Raw genomic sequence first — 21550 nt, forward strand, 5'->3', positions numbered from 1 at the left:
CCTACGGGGGGAGGGGGGGCTCCACTTCCGAAAGATATAACCTAACCCAAACCTATTTCTGATTTAAAACTAAAATTTGGTTTGGGTTACGTTATATAACCCAAACCTAATTTTCGTTTCGAATTAAACTTTAACTTTAAATATCTCAAAAATTATAAGAGACCGCCGATTAAGTTATAAGGAAAAGTTACTCAGGATCATGATCTTGACAACATATGTCAAGGTCAACATCGTTGGATCCGTTTTTATAAAGTTTTATTATCATGTCCAATACTTTAAAGTGATATATCTCGAAAACTATTGGTCGGAAATTTTTTTAACTATTTTTCCCGTGTTCCTCGTCAAAAATGTCTTCAGAAACGACCTTTCAAATAGGGGGCCGTAATTATCGTAATCACCCCCCGATGGATATCCTGAAAAAATGCACTTACTCTATATCGTCTTATCTGTGTGATATCAAGCTAATCGGATACTATTGGATATGGATTGATATAAACCGTTTTGCAGCGCGCCTTCATGATATACGCGTTTATCTGACTATTGACACGCCTACGTGAACGTAATCATGATTGATCTATCGAGCGCGCAATGAAATTTATGCGTCGACTTCCTTCACTTACTATCTGCATATGTAAACATGCGTCAGTTTATGTACAAAGAAAATAATCGAAGTGTTATCATCAACGTACATTGCGTCGCACAATTAGAGAGCGCTTCACATTTCACCGCAAATCAAAGGAAAAAAATCATCGTCAGTTTCACATCATGTTCTGCAGTGAACTTTTCTTATCTCTTGCTCGAGCAATAATTTCGAACATCTTTTTATGACGCGGGAGACTGATTTCTTTTCCACTCTTGTATTATACATACAAATATTTTAGGAATAATGGAAATAATTAAAATTATGAGGAATAATTGAATGGAATCTCTCCATTGGGCGAATAAATTAAGATTCTCGACTAAAATTATTTACTCGAGATGAAATTCTAAACAAGTTCCTCGAAAATACAATTCTTCGAAATTGATCCTGTTGGCTCTCTGCGAAGTTGAAATGACCAGGAGTTTATGGCCGTTCCTCGCCAATGATCGCGTGTGTATGCACATCCTATGTTGACACATAGTTTCTCGATTGATGCTCGCCGCAGCATCAGATTTCGGATGCTGCGGCATCGGCGTCGATGTGGCGTCATGCATCGGGAAATTACGTCGGCATAGCGTGGGTGCGCTTAAACGGGTGGTTGTGTTTCCGCGAGAAATTTACGCTTCGCTGATTCGTAATTGCCGATTATTTAAATTTCATCGGATATCTCTTCTCATTAGTCGCCATTCTTTGAATGGGACAAATATTGAAGATAAAAAATCCATGCGGTTGTTTTCAATAATCTCGCAAGATATAACTTTAATATCTCTAATTTTTAGAGAAAATTTATTGAGTTACTAAATATATATTCTCCTATATATAAAAGTTCTTAATTTATATTGAGAAAAGTAATTTATATATCCAAATTTGTGAATTATCTAAAGCCGTAAAAATTTTTTAAGCTTTGTTTGTTGAATTTGAATGAGAAAAAAAAAGATTAACACACAATTGATAGAAGAGAGAATGCTTTAAATGTGCTGTTATTACGCTAAAATTTTGTCGCGACAATTCCCCAGGGCGGGGAGACTTAATTGCCGTTGTGATAACTTAACATTAAACATAGATATTAACTTCAGCAAGCAAGTTAACTGAATTCGTTGTTAACTTTGCGACTTACGAGATAGCCAAACACAAGCTATACGACGCATATAGTATAAATGCAAACCCTGCCGACCGTTAACCGCATTATTGTTTGCATGCTCGTTTATTACTCATTTGCTCTTTATATCAAAATTAAGCGTCGTTTGCCGATATATAGAGAAGTTTAATATAGGTTTTAATAGTTAAATAGAGGAATAAAACACTTATTTTTTTAAATTAACGATAAAATTGATTATATGCATTCATATAGAAGTTTATGAAAAAGGAAAAGTATAAAATATATATTTTCTTCCATAAAATAAAATAAAACTAGTTCGCTGCTAATCTGAGCAGCGTCACGATCCATCAACGATTTTAAAAACAACCTTCTTATAAAGAAAATTAATAAAACTGTGCAAATTCAAAATTTGCACATTGCTTTCTCATCATTTTATTTCGCTCACAAAGCTTAAGCTCTTTAAGCGGGTTTTTCAATTTTGGCTTTCTCATAGAGGAAGATACCTCAAAATTTGCGAAAGTTACAGCGTGTACAGACATTTCTCAACAAATTTAAAATTTTATAAAAAATGAACTCTTTCACCGATCCTCACTAAATTCAATACCATCTTTTAATGCTCTATTCATACTCTATTCATTTAAAAATATTTAGCTCGATATCTCAAAAATTGTGAAAGTTAGAGGTTGTACAATGTACATACATACATACAGATATTTTTTAAAAATATGGTTTTTGACATTTTGGAACATTCTAAACACATCAGCATAAAAAACTGAAAAAAAAATTTGTCACGAAAACAAAGCTTTCTCTATGACGAAACAAAAATAAAAAATCGACAAAAAGCCACAAAATTATTGTATCGATATTATTATTATTATTGTACGATACTACTAATATAATTATTGGTAGAAAGGTAAAATTTGCCATAATTTATAGACGCGATCAACTCGGACATATTTTCTCGTGCAATAATGCATAAATCCTTCTCGTAGTAGACGTGTCTTACCATATGAAGTGCAAAACGTCGTTTAAGACACATAGTGTCGCACGTGCGGACGAATACACACATGCCATCGGGATATAAATCAGTCGATGGCCAATAATCGTCAGCCGCTGCCCACTCGATAAAGTACTGTATGGCACAGTAATTGCCATAAGATTGAAATATGAAATTCAATTCGGCGGTCGCCATTGAAATGCATTTCCCATGCCTGTTTAACTTTATTTACAAGTGTCGGTGAATTTTTTATGAAATTGAAATGTAGATAGGCGTGGTCGTCTTTATTTTATAAAAATCGTGCAAAGTTTCCCAGACGCAACTGAGACATTTACAACTTGAAAGTTCAAGATGTTTTAAAATTTTATTTCTCTATAAAGCGCTACATATATTCAATTTAATTGCATAATGTTCAAAGATGTTCGCATTTTCGATTTTTTGAATTTTACATGTCTGACTTTTCGGATACATGGGTATGTATCATTTTTCGAGTTATCAAATACAAATCATAAATTATATATTTGTAACTATTTAATTCATAATTTCTCTGTGCAAAAAGTAATAACTTCATGTTTTATTGAAGCTCGCAAGAAAGATCAGAATAAATTTGCGAAAGGTGGATCGCTTTTTGAATATTAAACGAATACAATTATGTCGATCATGAGTTTTGAGAGAAGCCACCTCTTGGAAAAAAATTACGGAAGACAACGTATCGTCCTTAATTAACATCGTTAGTTAAGATTGTTCATTAGCCTGATTTTCCCGATCCTCGATTGGGTCATTGGAGTGTATCCAGTTCGATCCAAACGGATCTTGTGCACTGATGCATGCATAATTACCTGCCAGTTTAATCGCAGGTAATAGACGGCTATTAAATGTTCTCTCAAAGACAGTAGTTAACGTTTTTACGTATGAAGGAAACAATTTTTACGAAAAATGTTGTATAAGAGATTTTATATATATCAAATGAAAATAGATGTGTACCGTTCTAAAAATCGCACTATCGAACAATTCGGAAGAAAAACTGGGTGCATAGAAAATGCACAACTTCTTTCAACAAATTTTTTTTCTTTTTTTTTGTGCAAAAGATGCATCCGCTGTGTTTTGTGAAAAGAGAGATGACTTTATACTTTTACGATAATACGATAACATCGATACGGGGTATTATCACAAATATAAGACACATGCTATCTCATGTATTATTTCACGGAAAGGAGGGTAATGCTATATCTCTCGTTAGCATCGTAAACCGATCTGTCTTCACCAGACACTGTCATTTCTTCGGTGCACCCAAACCGTTAATTTTCGCAGCATCGTGCAAAAAGCGAACCGCAATTTTGATTTATGTCACAATGCATCAGTCCGGGCTCCATCGCAACGCGAACAAATTAATCTTCGATTAAAAAAATAGTTAGATGGGAAACAAAGAAAGGATTGACATCCTTATGCAGTAATAAATAATAATTTGTAATAAATTAATAACAATTATATTTTGCGCCTCGTTCTCGAGATTACTGATGTAGTTACCCTCGTGGTCATTAGATGTCACAACTTTTAGAGTGAGTTAAAAACTGAGATTATATACATATAAGAAGGTTAAGTCATGAATTCCAATTACCCATAATGCAATGCAAAGAATCGATGTGTGAGCAGTCGCTATTGAAAAGAGATGCTAAATTAGGTAGATTGTTTTGGCTTACACATCGATTCTTTGTATTACATTATGGATAATTGGAGCTCATGATTTAACCTTCTTATATATAACCTTATTGAAAACGAATCTGCCATCTTCCTATCTACCATTTCCCTATTTCGTCATATATCTTTTTGTTGTGCGTTAAAATAAGCATGTAAGAATGAGTTCGCCAAATAATTGTGTGGACTTTGAAGGGTTTTCGAAGTGTTTTTCAACAACTAGTGTTAGAATCATACCAAAAAGGAAAACGGAAAAGGACGAAATAGTAGAGATTTTGGAGAAAAAAGTAAAAGATTTACAAAAAGAGATTGAGGATTTTCAGATCGTATTAAGGCAAAAGGAAGGGGAACAGGATAGCGTTGAATCATCTCAACCGAGTAATGATGAGACAGCTGAGGAAGATAGTGTGAGAGTAGAAGGTAAGAGGCTATTTAATGAAAGAAGTATCTGATGAGCCTACACTGGAGGTAGGACATATCAGAACGCGATCTGACGAGTCTACACGAGAGATAGGATAGGTGAGAAGTCTATCTATTAAATTAAAATTGTTATAAAAAATTGTTATAACAAATTATTTGCCTCAATAGAAAACAAAATAGAAAATAAAATTTTTCTTTTGTTCTATTTTTCTTCTGTTGATGTTTAGATGAACTAGAAGAGAATAAACAGAGGATAAGGAGAATGTATTACCTGATGATAAAGAAGTAGATAAAAAGAAAACGGAGAAAAGAAAAGAAAGACGAATTAGACGATGAGGTTCTCAAGGTATTGGACGAAGATCTATTAACCTCAAAGGCATTGGAGATAATGTTACACTCATCACTAAATAAAAACATTGGATCCTGAATGGGATTAAAAAAGAAGAGAAAGAAGATCTACTGACTAAATATACCAGACCGGAAGGTTTTGAGACCCCAGTGGTAAATCTAGAAGTGGCAATAACTTTGGTTGTATCTTTAACGAAACGAGACAAATACATGGCTGAAACACAACGCTTAGCTGAATCTGCTTTAAGAGCACTAGTTGCCGCACTGTCAACAATTTTGACAAAAGATGAAAACATTAATAAATTAACCTTTATAAAACAGCTAAGTGATACTGGGAAACTGATTTTCGAAATACAATTTCAGCAGACTGAATCCAGAAAGGCTATCATCAAGCCAGGATTGAACAAACGAATTAGAGATCTACTCAGCAATACTAAGACAGACATTTTCTTATTTGGTAAAAGTCTTGGGAACAAAATTAAAGAAATCAAGGCAATGGAAAAATTGAGCCAGAATTTCAAGAATCAATCAACGGCAAAAATCACTCAACCCTCCAAGAATTATTTAAACTCAAAAGGCCCACAGGCGAAGAGGCCGTTTGCCAACCAAGCGGGCAACTTGAATGCAGGAGCGCAGGACCGGCAGAAATTGTTCTTCAGGAACAAATAACAATTTTACCCAAGAGCCCAGAGCCAGAGGGGAGGAAAGACACCGAACAAATACAAGTCGATATAAATGTAGGTAGAGTAGCTGGTAGGTTAAGAAATTTTGTAACACAATGACAAGAGATAACAAATGACAGATTTGTGTTAAACTGTATATCTGGGTACAGAATAGAGTTTTATAAAAAGGTTGAATAGCCATAAGTTACCAAAATTAATTTTTTCCTAAGTCAGAAGTAGGAAATTATGTAGAAGTTATTGATAAACTGCTGGATAAGGGGGCTATTGAACTGTGCTTCCCAAAGGAAGAACAATTTTTGTCACCCTATTTTCTAATACAAAAATCGGATGGGAATTTTAGATTCATCTTAAATTTAAAGAATTTAAATGAATTTATCTGGCCAAACCATTTCAAAATGGAGGATGTCAGAACGGCAGCAAAGCTGATTTTTCAAAACTACTTTATGTGTTCAGTAGATTTAGAAGATGTCTATTACCCGATACCCATTCATGAGGAATGTAGAAAATACCTGAGGTTCAAATTTTTAGGAAAGCTATACCAGTTCAATTGTGTATCTTTTGGGTTGAGTTCTGCACTCTTGGTATATACGAAAATCTTGAAACCGGTGAGATTTCTAAGAAAAAGAGTTTTACCTTAGTGATATATTTGGATGATATATTATGTATTGAAGCAAGTGTTGCGGAATGCGAACTAAATGTCAAAGAGACAATGAAACTGTTAGAATCATTAGGATTTCTTATCAATAGAAGAAAGAGTTCAGTAATACCATCAAATAGATGTAAATTCTTAGGTTTTGTCATTGACTCGATGAAATTTGCAATTGAATTAACACAGGAGAAAAGAATTAGACTATTAAGGTTAGTAGAAGAATTTAGTGTAAAAAATAGGTGCTCAATTAGAGAATTTGCACAATTGAGTGGTAAGTTAATAGCGGCTTGTCTTGCACTTGAGTATGGTTGGGTGTATACCAAAATCCTTGAAAGAGAAAAGATGTTAGCTCTTAATCGTAATAATTATCAGTATAACAGTAAGATTTGAGAATTGATAATACAACGGCCATTTCTTATGTAAACAAAATGGGAGGCATCAAGTATCCCAGGTATAATGATTTATCAAGGAAGGTCTGGCAATGGGCCGAGGAAAGACAGATTTTCCTATACGCAACGTACATCAAAGGCCAACGAAGCATCAAAGGACAATATTGAAGCAGATGCGCTATCTAGAATTAAAAATATAGACACATAGTGGGAGTTAGATCAGGGTGCGTTCGAAAAAATTGCAAGTACATTTGGTAGACCAAAAGTGGACCTATTCGCCACAGGCGGAAACACTAAATGCCAGCAGTTTCGCTTGGTTTCCAGAGCCAGGAGCATTAGAAATAGATGCGTTTACGGTGGACTGGTCTAACTTAGAATTTTATCAAATTAACTAAAGGCTCTTATGATTATATCATACGAAGAAGATAAAAGGCAATCAAGAGTCAGCGCAGTAATTTGTGCGCATATGTTTTATTACAATCAAATTACATTGATATTTTGACTACGTGATAGACAAAATCACAAAAAGCGTACGTTTCGGTTCCTTTTTTTGGACCATCCTCAGCGCAATTACAAAGTATATGGAATATATTATATCAAAAATGTGACAATAATAATACGCAGAACAAGAGTGAGTCACCCATGTTGTCAGATGGTAAATGTTATATAATGTAATCTCGAGACAAAAGAGATTGTTCGATAAAATATACTACATTAAAAAATAACTGGCAATATAATTATACCGAACTTGAGTGCTTTTATCTTCTTCGTATTAGAATTTTATGTTTTCCCGCCATTTTCACTGATATTAAAAGCGTTAGTTAAGATTAAAAGAGATAAGGCTAGACGAGTATTAATAGTACCGGATTGGCGAAATCAACCGTGATATCCCTTGTTCAAATCACTATTAGTAGGTATTAGTAGGTGATCCGTTAATTATTAGGCCGAGATCTGATCTTCTTGTGTCTCCCTGTAGGTCGAAGCAACATCCCAGGTCGAAAAATCTTACTTTAATGGCAAGGACAGTATCGGCAAGGCTTTTTTAAAGAAAGAAGTACCTGAAGAAGCAATAGGAGTTATTTTAGCATCTCTAGCAGTGTCTGCTGTAAAGCAGTACGAATCAGCACTGAAACAGTGGTGGAGCTTTTGTAAGAAAAAAGGATTGGATTTCTTCGAGCAAAAACAAAATAGTGTACTAAAATTTTTTTCGGAGAAATTTCAAGAGGACGCAGCGTATGGTATGCTAAACTCCGTTAGGTCCGCGATATTTTTAATATCTAAAGAAAAAATTGAGGAGGATCCTATAATCTCGCGCTTTTTAAAAGATGTTTTTAAGTTAAGGCCAACAGTTCCAAAATACACATTTACCTGGGATGTGTCAATTGTACTACGGTACTTAGCAGAATTAAATCCTCTAGAAAGATTACCGATAACAGAATTAACAGAGAAGACTGTAATGTTAATGGCATTGTGCACAGCACATAGAGCACAGACCTTGGCGAATATAGATATTAGAAATATAAGACAGGTTACAAATGGCATGGAAATCAGAATGTCGGAATTAATAAAAACATCTGGGCCAGGGCGTCTTTAACCCAATTTGATAATTCCAAAATTCAATGAAAAACAAAAGCTGTGTGTAGCGTCAGTATTAAATAGGTATCTAGAAATAATAGGCAGATATAGAGGTAATATTAAGAAATTTCCATAAAAAAGCCTTATAAAGGAGTGTGTAGTCAGACGATTAGTAGATGGGTTAAAGCTGCGTTATATAAAAGCGGAATAGATGTTTCTATTTTTGCTGCACACTCAACAAGACATGCAGCTACTTCAGCAGCCTTTGCGAATGGGGTGAACTTAGACATTATTAGACGAACAGCGGACTAGTCTGAAGATTCGCGCATGTTTGCGCAGGTCTATAATTGGCCAATAGCGACTAGTGGATGACTTTGCACGTTCAATTTTACAAGTTAAAAATAAATAAATAATAAAGAAATTATTAGATAATATTATACCGAACTTGAGTGAGTGACCCATGTTATACAGAAGGCAAATGTTACACACGGATGTTCGAGACAGAATTGTTCTGCGTATTATTATTGTCACATTTTTTATATAATATATTCCATATACTTTGTAATTGCGCTGAGGATGGTCCAAAAAAAGGGATCGAAACGTACGCTTTTTGTGATTTTGTCTATCATGTAGTCAAAATATCAATTAAAAAATATCAAAATATAATTTGATTGTAATAAAACATATGCGCACAAATTACTGCGCTGGCTCTTAATTGCCTTTTATTTTCTTCGTATGATGTAATCTCGAGAACGAGGCGCGAAATATAATTAAACGATCAAACGAACTTACCTGAAGTGAAGTTCGATCGCAATTATATGAAGAGTCTCGTTCGAAGAGATTACAACCCCCCCCCCCCAAAAAAAAAAATCCTTTTTTTCCTACCCTTATATAAGAACTAATAATTTTTTAAATATACTCTAAAAATATGATGAAACAGGGAAATGGTAGATAGGAAGATGGCAGGTTCATTTTCAACTCACTCTAAAAGTTGTGACATCTAGTGACCACGACGGTCATTACATCAGTAATTTCTTCGAACAAGGCTCTTCATATAATTACGATCGAACTTCACTTCAGATAAGTTTGTTTGATGGTTTAATAATGGATTTTCAGTTATTTGTGAAAATTTTATATTATAATAGAAATAAACACATTTGCGTTTTACATAGTTGAGGTTATTGGCAACATATGTTTAAAGTGGAAAATATTTGATATTTAGAAAATCACGTCACCGGGGATAAATTGTAAATGAATGGGGACTGTAATAAAGAATGCGGTCTTATACGATACAATCAAAAGAGAACAATTCTTCGACAACGAGGATCACCTTGTGTCGGAATTGCATCGGCGTTGTGTCGGACGATTGAATTCCGGTTCTCGTTCATTCCTACCACGAGATTAGGTCCGAACTTGGCAGCTTTTGACAAATACTGCGCGTGCAAGCACAAAGCGGAGTTTCTATTTTCTAGGCAAGACACTTATGCCCCGCTCCAGTTCCTTACGCGGCTTTTCTTCACAGACTTCTATATACTACTAGACCGATAGCTCCCGGCTGAAAAGTGAGGCAAAGTGGAGGAGATATGGTGGCCATTTCTTGTTAGGTAGCTTGTATACACGGTGTCTCGATAATAATGATAAGTAACAAGTATCTCGGTAATAATAAAGCAATCTGGCACACAGTGTAGATACATCGACAAATACATACTACTTTATTTACCTAACAAGACATGGCGGAAACTACCCCTACCACTTGCCTCACTTTTCAGCCGGGAGCTATCAGTCTAGTAGTATATAGAAGTCTGTGCTTTTCTTACCCAACTCTATATCTCTTCTCACCACGACTAGCTACTCTACTTTTGCGACTGTTAAGTTTCGCCATTTTCCGTGTCTGTATTGTTATAGCTAATTCATTTATTACAAAATTTATGTACTTAATCCGACAATTTACATAAGATTTTTCATTAATCTTTTGTGCATTTTTTAAAAATTGTATTTTAAATTTAAGTTAGTTATAGTTATTAACCCATTTGGTGTAAAAAGCTTTTTACTTGAATATATGACATATTTGTAAGATTTTTCACTAATTCTTTATATATTTTAAATATATATGTATTATATATTTATAAAAAATCACATTTAGTTAAAAATGAAAAATTAATTCCTATATTGAATTTTTGAGATTTTCAGACGAAGAGATCTTTTATTATACATTTTCAGATAAAAGAAACTTCATAAAATATTTGATGCAGAACTGCGTGACTACATGATACAGATGACTGACAATATCTATTTTTTAATTTTTGTAGATATTCTATATTCTTGGAGCAATTTTTTAAAATAAACTTTAATAAAGAGCGAAAAATATGAAAAATCGAATCCAATTTCTTTTACGGTAATTTATTCTTAATTAAGGATTTGTTTCCTTCTGCTAGACAGTGAAATTCTTATATATGTGACATTTTGTAGAAGAGAGAGCCTCAGGAAATATTCCCGAAAGAGAATTTCATTTTTCATGACAGCACTATCGCGTCGTTGCAACGTTCGCTCGTGGCGTTTGCAGCATCCGTCAAAGAAATGCAGTTCTATCGAGAACACGTGTATTTATTTGCGATACATTTCTTCTTATCACGTTTGTTCACTGAAAAGTGACATTTCTCTCTTTTCCTTCTCTCGTTCTACTTCTCTTTTTCTCATTCATTTGTTCCATTCTCCCATTCTTTGATCGTTGTATCGCAAAATCCTTTAATATGGAATATCACGATCAAACTTCTTTTTTATTAAACGCACAATTTTATACAGACTGCTGATAATAATTAAAAATTAATGCACGCGTCAAACACTAATTTGCGTGCGCGTAAAGCCCCTTTTGTCCGTTAAAAAGTTTGTTCCGTTTTATTCTTTTGCGTATGGAAAGCCCTTAATTAGGTTGAAGAACGATGGAAGTAATGATTTAAAGTATCGCATACATAATTGTATATGTATATTTCGCGAGATGATATGATTAATCCTTCGCTGTATCTTTTACGAATCGCTATATAGATTTCGTATTATTACGCGCAACATACGATAAAATAATATATTCAGACAAAAAAGCTTTTTTAATACTAATTTTATGAAATATTTTGAAACTCAATTCCGATATTGAATAACGATAAACCCATAATATATCATGCGATATTAATATCGACAGTTGAGTGCGATTAGATGCCCATATTTACCTAAGAGCCATCTAAAAAAAATCTCCAGTATCCATTTTAATAATAAAAAGCAGTTTTTACTTAAAGAAGTATTAAAAAAAATAGCAAACAAATGAAAGAACTAATCAAAAATCGATATCTGATAAAAGCAAAATATTAGAAATTAATGTCGAGGCAGTGGACTACTCATTTTTTTTCAATACACGTCCACGGCTTTATAAAGAAACGAAACACAAAAACGATTTCCCGCATTCCACGCGCGTCTCCTTTTCAACCACGTCGCTCTCACGGGAACGGATTTCGATCGAGATCGCTGGATCACGGTCCGACAGTTGCTGCCATCAATGCGATCATCTTGGGAATCGTTACTTGCGCAAAATTTGCGAACGAAATATGTGGTTTCTCTGACAGAATGTTATAAAATTCGCATAGACACGGGAAAAAACGACGGGAAATCCGCGGTCCACAAGGTATCAAGATAGCGGGATCAACGGTAACGCGAATGGTAGACGACAGTCAAGAGAAGCATCCAATAATAATCGTGACACACTTTTTCCCTCGAATGCGTCCTACCCCCTGTATTACCTACCTTTCTTTGCTATGCGTCTATTATATCTGCTTTTCTCTACACGGGAAAGGCATTGCATCGCACATCAAGAAACCGACCTACTTCGCGTCGTTGTTGTATTTGTACCGTTCTTTCGTTACGTTATATCGCCGATAAAACTAGTGAAAATTGTGCATGATAACTCAGATCATATATGGAGAATAATGCTTTTCTAATAATAAAATTATTCGTTATAACATCATTAAAAGATAACGAGCACTTGTTCGATAGATGTTAATGATACTTATATATACATCGTCTTTTTACTTATTTCTCCATTAATAATATTTATTTAAAAATTATGCGTTAAACAATCAAGTGGGAAAACTGGCAAATAAGAGAGAAAATTATGTATTAAATTTTTTGAATCAGAAATAATTAAAAAATTTGGTACAGTTCTATCTGTATAATCCGATTCTATCAGTAAAAAATCATCGCGGTGTTCTATTTTTAGAAGATTTGAATTATCCATTCATACTTATAGGGTAGAAAATACATCTTTGATATACAGGGTATCTGATAAAAATTGTGCCAACGCTCGTGAGTGGGTAGAGCACAGTAATCCGAGTGGAAATAATAATATGGCCCCGATTAGGAACTGATCAGGCAAGCCTTAATTAGTGATCGGGTCCTGATGAGTACACCTGATCAGGACCTGAGATGTTTGGTAACGCAATGCCGCTATCGGGAACTGATCTGAGGATCTTATCGGGAATCTAATTTATTTAATCGAGATTCTTATCGGGTGATTATGAGGTATAAGTTTATTAATTATATAACGCAAGAGAATATAATACAAATAATTTTGATAAAGTTTATATAAATTTATATAATCTAGCATATTGATATAACAAGCTGAAAATTGTGCAAATTAGAAATTTGCACATTGCTTCCTTATAGAAGAATCTTATTTCGCTCACAAAGCTTAAGCTCCTTAAAGCAAACGAGTTTTTTAATTTTGGCTTCCTCATAGAGGAAGCAAATTCAATATCAACTATCCTTTAATGATACTCTATTCATACAAAAAAATTTAATTGGATATCTTAAGATTTGCAAAAGACGTGTACAGACATTTCTCAAAAAATTCAAAGTTTTATAAAAAATGAAGTCTTTCTCCGTTTCTTACTAAATTAAAAATCAAACATCCTTTAATAATACTCTATTCATGTAAAAAAATTTAACTCGATATCTCAAATTTTCCGAAAGTTACAGCGCGTACAGACATTTCTCAAAAAATCAAAAAATTTTATAAAAAATGAACCCTTTCACCGATACTCACCAAATTCAGTACCAACCATCCTTTAATAATACTCTATCCATATAAAAAAATTTAACCTGATATCTCAAAATTTGCGAAGTTACAATGTGTACAGACATTTCTTAAAAAGTTAAATGTTTTATAAAAAATGAACTTTTTCATCGATTCTCCCCAAATTCAATACCAACCATCTTTTAATGATACTCTATCCATGTAAAAAAAAATTAGCCCGATATCTCAAAAATTGCGGAAGTTAGAGGTTGTACAATATATTGCGTACACACATACATACAGACATTTTTTAGGAATATGATTTTTCGACGTTTTAGAACATTCTAAACACATTGGCATAGAAAATTCGAAAAAAAATTTTGTCACTGAAACAAAGCTTCCTTTATAAGGAAGCAATATATTTCATAAATGTAATAAAACGGAACAAACATAAACAAAGTATTAAAAGGTATTACTCTATATTACTCTATATCATGTTACAACGTTTTTAGCGCGCATTGTTCCAATCCTTCACATTATTAAATATCACAGAGTCTTGAATATCTCTTTTTGATGGTAAAACATTATCTTTTTTAAAAGAATGCGAGATAACATCTGAAATACTTCAATGAAGTTTTATATTGACATTAGAACAAAATGACTTTGTTAGCTAATAATAAAAAAAAAAGTTTATTTGGTCTTGTTCATGCCCTATTTGGGCCAACCCTACTAGAGTAGACCCGAAAAAAACCTTATCAGGGCCTTATAGTACATCGGGTATACTTTTACTCGGGAAACTGAACAGAAAAGTCCTTTATCATTTTGCGATTTTCGTAATAATTATTGAGAAATTAATTAAAAAAGATCGACCAATTCGTGTGAGTATAAGCGCGCAGTAAAAAGGGACAACCCATTGATGTGTGGTTGTTAGGACGCGAGAATCCATCGTTATGTACCGCTCGTACGTAACCGTTGTCATTTGTAGAGCGCTCCTCCCAAAACTTCCTCGCGCGCCTAGCGACCGCAAACTTTTGAGATGTCTCTGGGCCATTCTTTCTCGCCGCGTGCTTATAGTTACGCGAATTAGTCGATCTTTTTTAATTACTTTCTCAATAATTATTACAAAAATTGCAAAATGGTAAAGTACTTTTCTGTTCAGTTTACTGTGCTCTACCCGCTCACGAGCGTTGACACAATCTTTATCAGACACTCTGTATATGTATGTAGATAATTGATAAGATTATAATCAAGCTAAGCAATAACTCAATTTTGCAGCCATTAGACATGCCTGCACTATAAATATTTCTAGATATATATTTTTTCGACGTCACATATGTGGTATAATTATAAAAAATATTGGATATATTCTGCAAAAGTACCGTTTAATTCGCGGAACGATCCGTATATCGGAAAAACCGCTGACTATAAATACGTCAACCAAGAGTTATTGTTTTATTTACGTGGATCGCGTAATATCTGTCGCGTAACGCATTTTACTAGCAGCGTTATTCGCGCCCGCCACGGAAATAGATTACGAGAGAAATTCGCGGCTCTGATATGTCACGCTGAAGCTTCTTAAGTAGACAAGGGTAAGAAGAGCCTTCTCTCACGACTGTCAAGCACGCCCGCCTGTTCGTCGATGACATAAGAACGCATAATCCGCTTCGCCATTCTCTTATTCTTCCTTTGCCTGTTCTTTTTCTTTATTATCATTCTTCCCGAATGAGAAATTGCTTGTTTAAATATTACATGTTAAATTTTATAAAATTTCGTAACTTTAAAGAAGTATTTATAATATTATTGAAGAAAAAAAACATTCTTTATATTTCTCTTTCTCTTTTATGTAATATATATATTATACATTGTATTTTACACACATTAATTTTTATATATAATTTTTAATATACATATATATACAGGGTGGTCCTCGTAACGGTCGCCACGATTTTTAAGGCACTTACAATAATCTGACATAAAAAAGATTTAACAGTAAATATTTTGATAATTGTATCTTAAAGTCCTGAAAAAAGCGTATCTCTCTTACACGAATTTATTTCATGAATTTATTGAAATGTATTTCGTAACAAGTTCTTTATTTTTATGATTCATAACTTGAATATGTATCTACATTTTTCAAAAAAGCATTAACTTTGAGAAGTAATTAAATAATCACAGAACTTACAACAAATTCTATATTCGAGTATTGCGGTTTAGTTGCACGCGCGGATTTAATAAGAAATATCTCTTTTTATTAGAAAATGAATGTCTTCTCTCTATTCCCTTCTCTCCTTTCTCTCTCTCTACCCTCTCCCTCCTCTCTCTCTCTCTCTCTCTCTCTCTCTTCCTCTCTCATATACATATATAGAATACCAAAAAAGAATCGAGATTCGCTGAGAGACAAATAGGCCGAGAGGCTAGAGCTCTTATTCACGAAACTGGTTCTGAATTGGCGTTGATAAAAATTCTGTCAGGTCGATTAACGATTGTATGTGCCAGTTGGACTAGTGCCATTTGTATCGCGAGATACTATATTGGAAGTTAGACCTTTAAAAGCTTAATATTGTTAAATTCTCGCCAATTTATGTTTCTTTCGCATATGAAATACGCAGAAAAAAAGCGAATGTAGAGCAATACAATACAGCTAAATAATATCAGCGAAATCATACATAAAAGAAGAACACAATCTTTGTATAAAATACAATCTTTTTTAAACATTGATAATTTTAAATATAAAATTAAGAAACATAAATGTGAATCGTTTTGTTAGCGCTAGACTGTGCGCGTATTTACGATTTGCAATTCGTGATTCGTAGTAATTCATGGAAATTTGTCGCTCGCTATTCTATACTCCATCCAGCGAGAGAATAACCACGGTCTGCGCATAGGTGGGCAAAGTGGGGAGAGCGCTATTCAGTACCGTATCAAGAGAAACGGTGTGTAGAGACACTCTAGTAAGGGATCGGACAACGCGCCGGATACGCCGCCATTTGAGGACGTCTTTTAAGTTAGTGGAACAAAATAAGCAGAATCAATTCGAATTAATATTTTTATTTGTTGCTCATTTGTTGCTAAAAAGTTGCCAAAGAAAACAATTTGTTGCTCTGTAAGTTTAAAAAAAAATGATGTTCCGCTAAAGGAAGATTAAGTTAGCGGAACAATATATATATATATAGCAACAAAATTGTACATAACAATAATATAAAAATTTGTTGCTCTCAAAATATACAAGTTTCGAATTTGTTGCTTGCAAAATAAGTATAAATAATGCCGGAAAGCCGCACAGCGTGCAAACTTACAAAAGTAAACTATTAGAAAAAAATTTGTTGCTCGCTTAAATTTGATACTGACGCATTGGCTGAATTTGTTGCTCTCAAAATATGCAAGTTCCTAAATTTGTTGCTTGCAAAATAAGTATTAATAATGCCGGAAAGCCGCACAGCGTGCAAACTTACAAGAGTAAACTATTAGAAAAAAATTTGTTGCTCGCTTAAATTTGATACTGACGCATTGGCTGAATTTGTTGCTCTCAAAATATGCAAGTTCCTAAATTTGTTGCTTGCAAAATAAGTATTAATAATGCCGGAAAGCCGCACAGCGTGCAAACTTACAAGAGTAAATAACTAGAACAAAATTTGTTGCTCGCTTAAATTTGGTACTGACGTATTGTCTGAATTTGTTGCTCTCGAAATATGCAAGTTCCGATATTGTTGCTTGCAAAATAAATATAAATAATGGCGGAAAGCCGCACAGCGTGCAACAAGAGTGAACCATCAAAAAAAAATTTATTGCTCGCTTAAATTTGATACTGACATATTGTCTGAATTTGTTGCTCTCGAAATATGCAAGTTCCGATATTGTTGCTTGCAAAATAAATATAAATAATGGCGGAAAGCCGCACAGCGTGCAACAAGAGTGAACCATCAAAAAAAAATTTATTGCTCGCTTAAATTTGATACTGACGTATTGTCCGAATTTGTTGCTTGCAAAATAAATATAAATAATGGCGGAAAGCCGCACAGCGTGCAACAAGAGTGAACCATCAAAAAAAAATTTATTGCTCGCTTAAATTTGATACTGACATATTGTCTGAATTTGTTGCTCTTGTAAGTTTGCACGCTGTGTGGCTTTCCGGCATTATTTATACTTATTTTGCAAGCGACAAATTCGGAACTTGCATATTTCGAGAGCAACAAACTCAGACAATACGTCAGTATCAAATCTAAGCGAGCAACAAATTTTTTTCTGATGGTTTACTCTTGTAAGTTTGCACGCTGTGCGGCTTTCCGGCATTATTTATACTTATTTTGGGAAGTATTGCAATGAGAGATTCAGGACACAAAAATAAGAGAAAAAATTCATATAAACATATGTCCGATATAACCGTGTTTTCAAGTTATAGCTTGTGTTATTTTTCAACAGAATTAAGATAATTACGGTTACAGGAAGTGCTCAAAATGACTACCTCTAACTTGAATACAGGCTTCAACACGTCTCATCATAGATTGTCTGACTTTTTCAAAAATTCCGGGTATTGCTTGAATTTCCCGGCAACCATCTTCAACACGTTAACGAAGTATCTCGACGTTGTCAATGGGTGTTTTGTAAACAATGGATTTTAGATGCCTCCACAAGTAATAATCGAGTGGATTCAGGTCTGGAGAGCGAGATGGCCACGTAATAGGACCAGCAAGGCCTATCAATCTATCAGGAAACCGTTCATCCAAATAACGTTTGGATGTCTATTGAAAAATAAAACAAGCTATAATTTGAAAACAAGGTCATATCGGATATATGTTTATATGAACTTTTTCTCTTATTTTTGTGTCCTGAATCCCCCATTACAATACTTCCCACTTTTTAGGCTACACCCTGTATATTGTTCCGCTAACTTAATCTTCCTTTAGCGGAACATCATTTTTTTAAACAACTTACAGAGCAACAAATTTTTTCTTTGGCAACTTTTTAGCAACAAATGAGCAACAAATAAAAATATTAATTAGAATTGATTCTGCTCATTTTGTTCCGCTAACTTATAAGACGTCATTTGTGGGGCAGAAGCAACCGCCGCGCGATGTTTCAAACTGTGTAATGCAAAAATGACATTTTTATATGATTTTTACTTTAAATAACGATTTTGCAAATTATAAAATGTTACAAGGTCAACATTAATCCCTTCTTTTTCATATATGTATAATACTTACTTTTATGAATTTGTTTTATAAATTTTGTTTACATCGATTGCATTTACTTAACCAAAGCAGCTCACTGAGAGCGCAACTGTCAAAGCTGTCAAAAGCATGGCGTGCACTTTCCGAAGCCCGGAAGTATCCCTCGAATGGCGGCGACCAATACGCGGCCTGTTGACCTGTTGTCCGATTCCTTACAAGAGTATCTCTAACGGTGTGTAGCTGTAGTGTCTCGCGATAAGTCACGCGAAGCTAAAGTTCGCGCGTAGCGACAGCGAGGCACCTCGTGTATATTCACGCGAATCGACTAGTTGAGAGTACTTGAGATTATTAGATTGCAATAATCGCTGAATGGATCGAGTTTTTACCAGGCTTAATCGATAGCTTGAGTTTGATTTATATAAGAAAAGTATCTTTATTTTCATTCTATATAGCCTAATAAACGGAGATTTACGATGCAAAGTCCAGAACAGAAAATTTACGATTAAGAAACGTGTTGGTCTCCTTGGTCGTTTCCGGACAAATGTACGTTTCTCATTTCTGCCGCATTGCAATAGCGGCGCTCGTTTACAGTAGCGGCGCTCGTAGTTACAGGCTTACAGGCTAGGCTGTCCGATCACTGAGGGTGCGAGCCCATGCAACGGAATAGCGTAACGCGGAACAAGAGCGGAACCAATCGCGAGAGTTCCGCAGTTTTCGCTACGTGGATTCCAAGTCCCTACATCCCCATGGAGCGTAACGAGCGCACCGCGGACCAATGCGTAACCAATCACGAGTCATTATTTTAAAAGGGTTAAAACCGCGTTGAAACTTATTTAACTTATTTAACATTTTTAATATTTCCAATAAGAACGCATTCATTTCAATATTGATGTACATGATAATAAAAAACGACCGATAAAAACAATGTTTAAAAGTCATTTTAGAGACGTTCTGCTCGTTCTGCTTGCGCTCATTCCGCTCCATGGGGATGTAGAGACTTGAAATCCACGTAACGAAAATGACGGAACTGTATGTATGTACACACATACTTTGTTAAATTGGCAGCGTCAAGCAACGTGGTCAATACAGAAACAGAGATAAATTATTAATTATTACAAGTTATTACTCATTTTTGAGAGATAAAGGAACATTTTGAAGTTAGCTTTTACTACCATGTGTATATGTATAGATGTGTATGTACATTATGCGATCTGCGAAACCTATTCCTAGAAACTACTGAAAACGGAACGAAATTGCGGAACGCTCGTGATTGGTTCCGCTTTCGTCCCGCGTTACGCTATTCCGCTGCATGGATTTGCACTCTGACAGTACTGTATCTAAGCATGTCATCATCTTTGTGAACGTGAACAACAAAGATGACTATATGCTGGCAGTAATGCTATTATTGAATTAATAAGATTAGTATGTAATTATTTCATGCGTTAAGTTAGATTCGAGATTCGATAATTTAAGATAAAGAGATATGTTTTCAATTCTGGCCACTTGTATATTGTAGATAGATATATATAGATATTTTATATTAAATATATTTTGATGTAATGTATAATTCTCTCTCTCTCTCTCTCTCCCCCTTTCCCCCTCTCTCTCCGTCTGTCTCTGTCGTTCTCATTCTCCTCTCTCTCTTTCTCACTCTTTTAGATATACTATTTCTGAACAAAAAACCACAGATTAAATATATAAATATGAATATATAAATTAGATATAAATGAATGATGTAGAGAATTAATAAATAAATATGCATTTCTAATATACTCATTAATCTCAATATTAAATATTTATTAAATTAGTATTTAATAAATGTACACAATATTATGATTTATTTCCAATATTAAAAGAAGAAATATATCCAATAATGCAAAACACAGAAAACAAAAAAAATTGATAAAATTAAAACTTAAAAATTAAGATAAAAAATTAAAAATTAATACCTTCTAAAAATTTATATCTTCTAAACCAATGCCGTCCGCTTGATTCTTGCGGGGAATTATTCAGAATACTCCTCTCTACTTATTTAATAATTTACAAAATTATAAAAATCGGGGGTGTCTCCCTATCTCTATATAATTACCCAAATTTTAACTTTAAATATCTCAGAAATTATAAGAGACCGCCGATTAAGTTATAAGGAAAAGTTACTCAGGGTCATGTCCTTGACAACATATGTCAAGGGCAAAGTCATCGGCGAGATGTGACCGTAATATGCATATTTACCATTTTTTTATACAGGGTACGGAAAAAATACCGGAATCCTAAAATATCTCGATCATCAAACGGTGACACCCATTTGACCTTGGTAAAATGAGGTACTTCTTTAGATTTGTCTTCCTACAAAAAATCAAAGAGTAAAAAAAATTTTGCTGACTGTTAGTAGTCTTTAATGGACCTTAAACTATGAGAAATTGAGGCCGGTTGCTGAAAAAAAAATATTTGGTTTCCGAGGATAACAAGGTTTTCTGGAGAAGTCAAAATACCCGGTTTTGCCCTACCGCTAAGGTAAAATCGGGTATCCATTTGAAAACATGTAAAATACCGTGCAATTACAAAATCTAGATTTATTTTAATCAAAATACAATACAAAGATATATTCTATTAACAAAAATCACAAATAAAGATATCCTCTTGTTCTACATTGCTGCAGGACTTTCTTATTTAATTTTTTAACTTTAGAGGTCTCAAAAGGCTTTTTTTAGTGGTTTCTTTTTCTGAGTGGTAGTTTTCGTTTCCAACTGCTTTTTGTAGGGAGACAAAGTCAGGACAATTTTTCCCTTTTTTATGGTTTTTCATGAGGTGTGTAAGTACCCAGTTTTGCC

The 21550-nt window shown here is 34.1% G+C and overlaps 1 protein-coding gene across 6 annotated transcripts in view; it reads left to right on the forward strand.

Annotated features, from left to right (window-relative positions):
* Positions 1-21550, forward strand: part of LOC115243660 (solute carrier family 12 member 4) — a 112279-nt gene that overhangs the window by 70769 nt on the left and 19960 nt on the right. The window lies entirely within an intron of this gene.

Source organism: Formica exsecta, unplaced genomic scaffold, assembly GCF_003651465.1.
Source record: "Formica exsecta isolate Colony F162 unplaced genomic scaffold, ASM365146v1 scaffold72, whole genome shotgun sequence".
NCBI lineage: Eukaryota > Metazoa > Arthropoda > Insecta > Hymenoptera > Formicidae > Formica > Formica exsecta.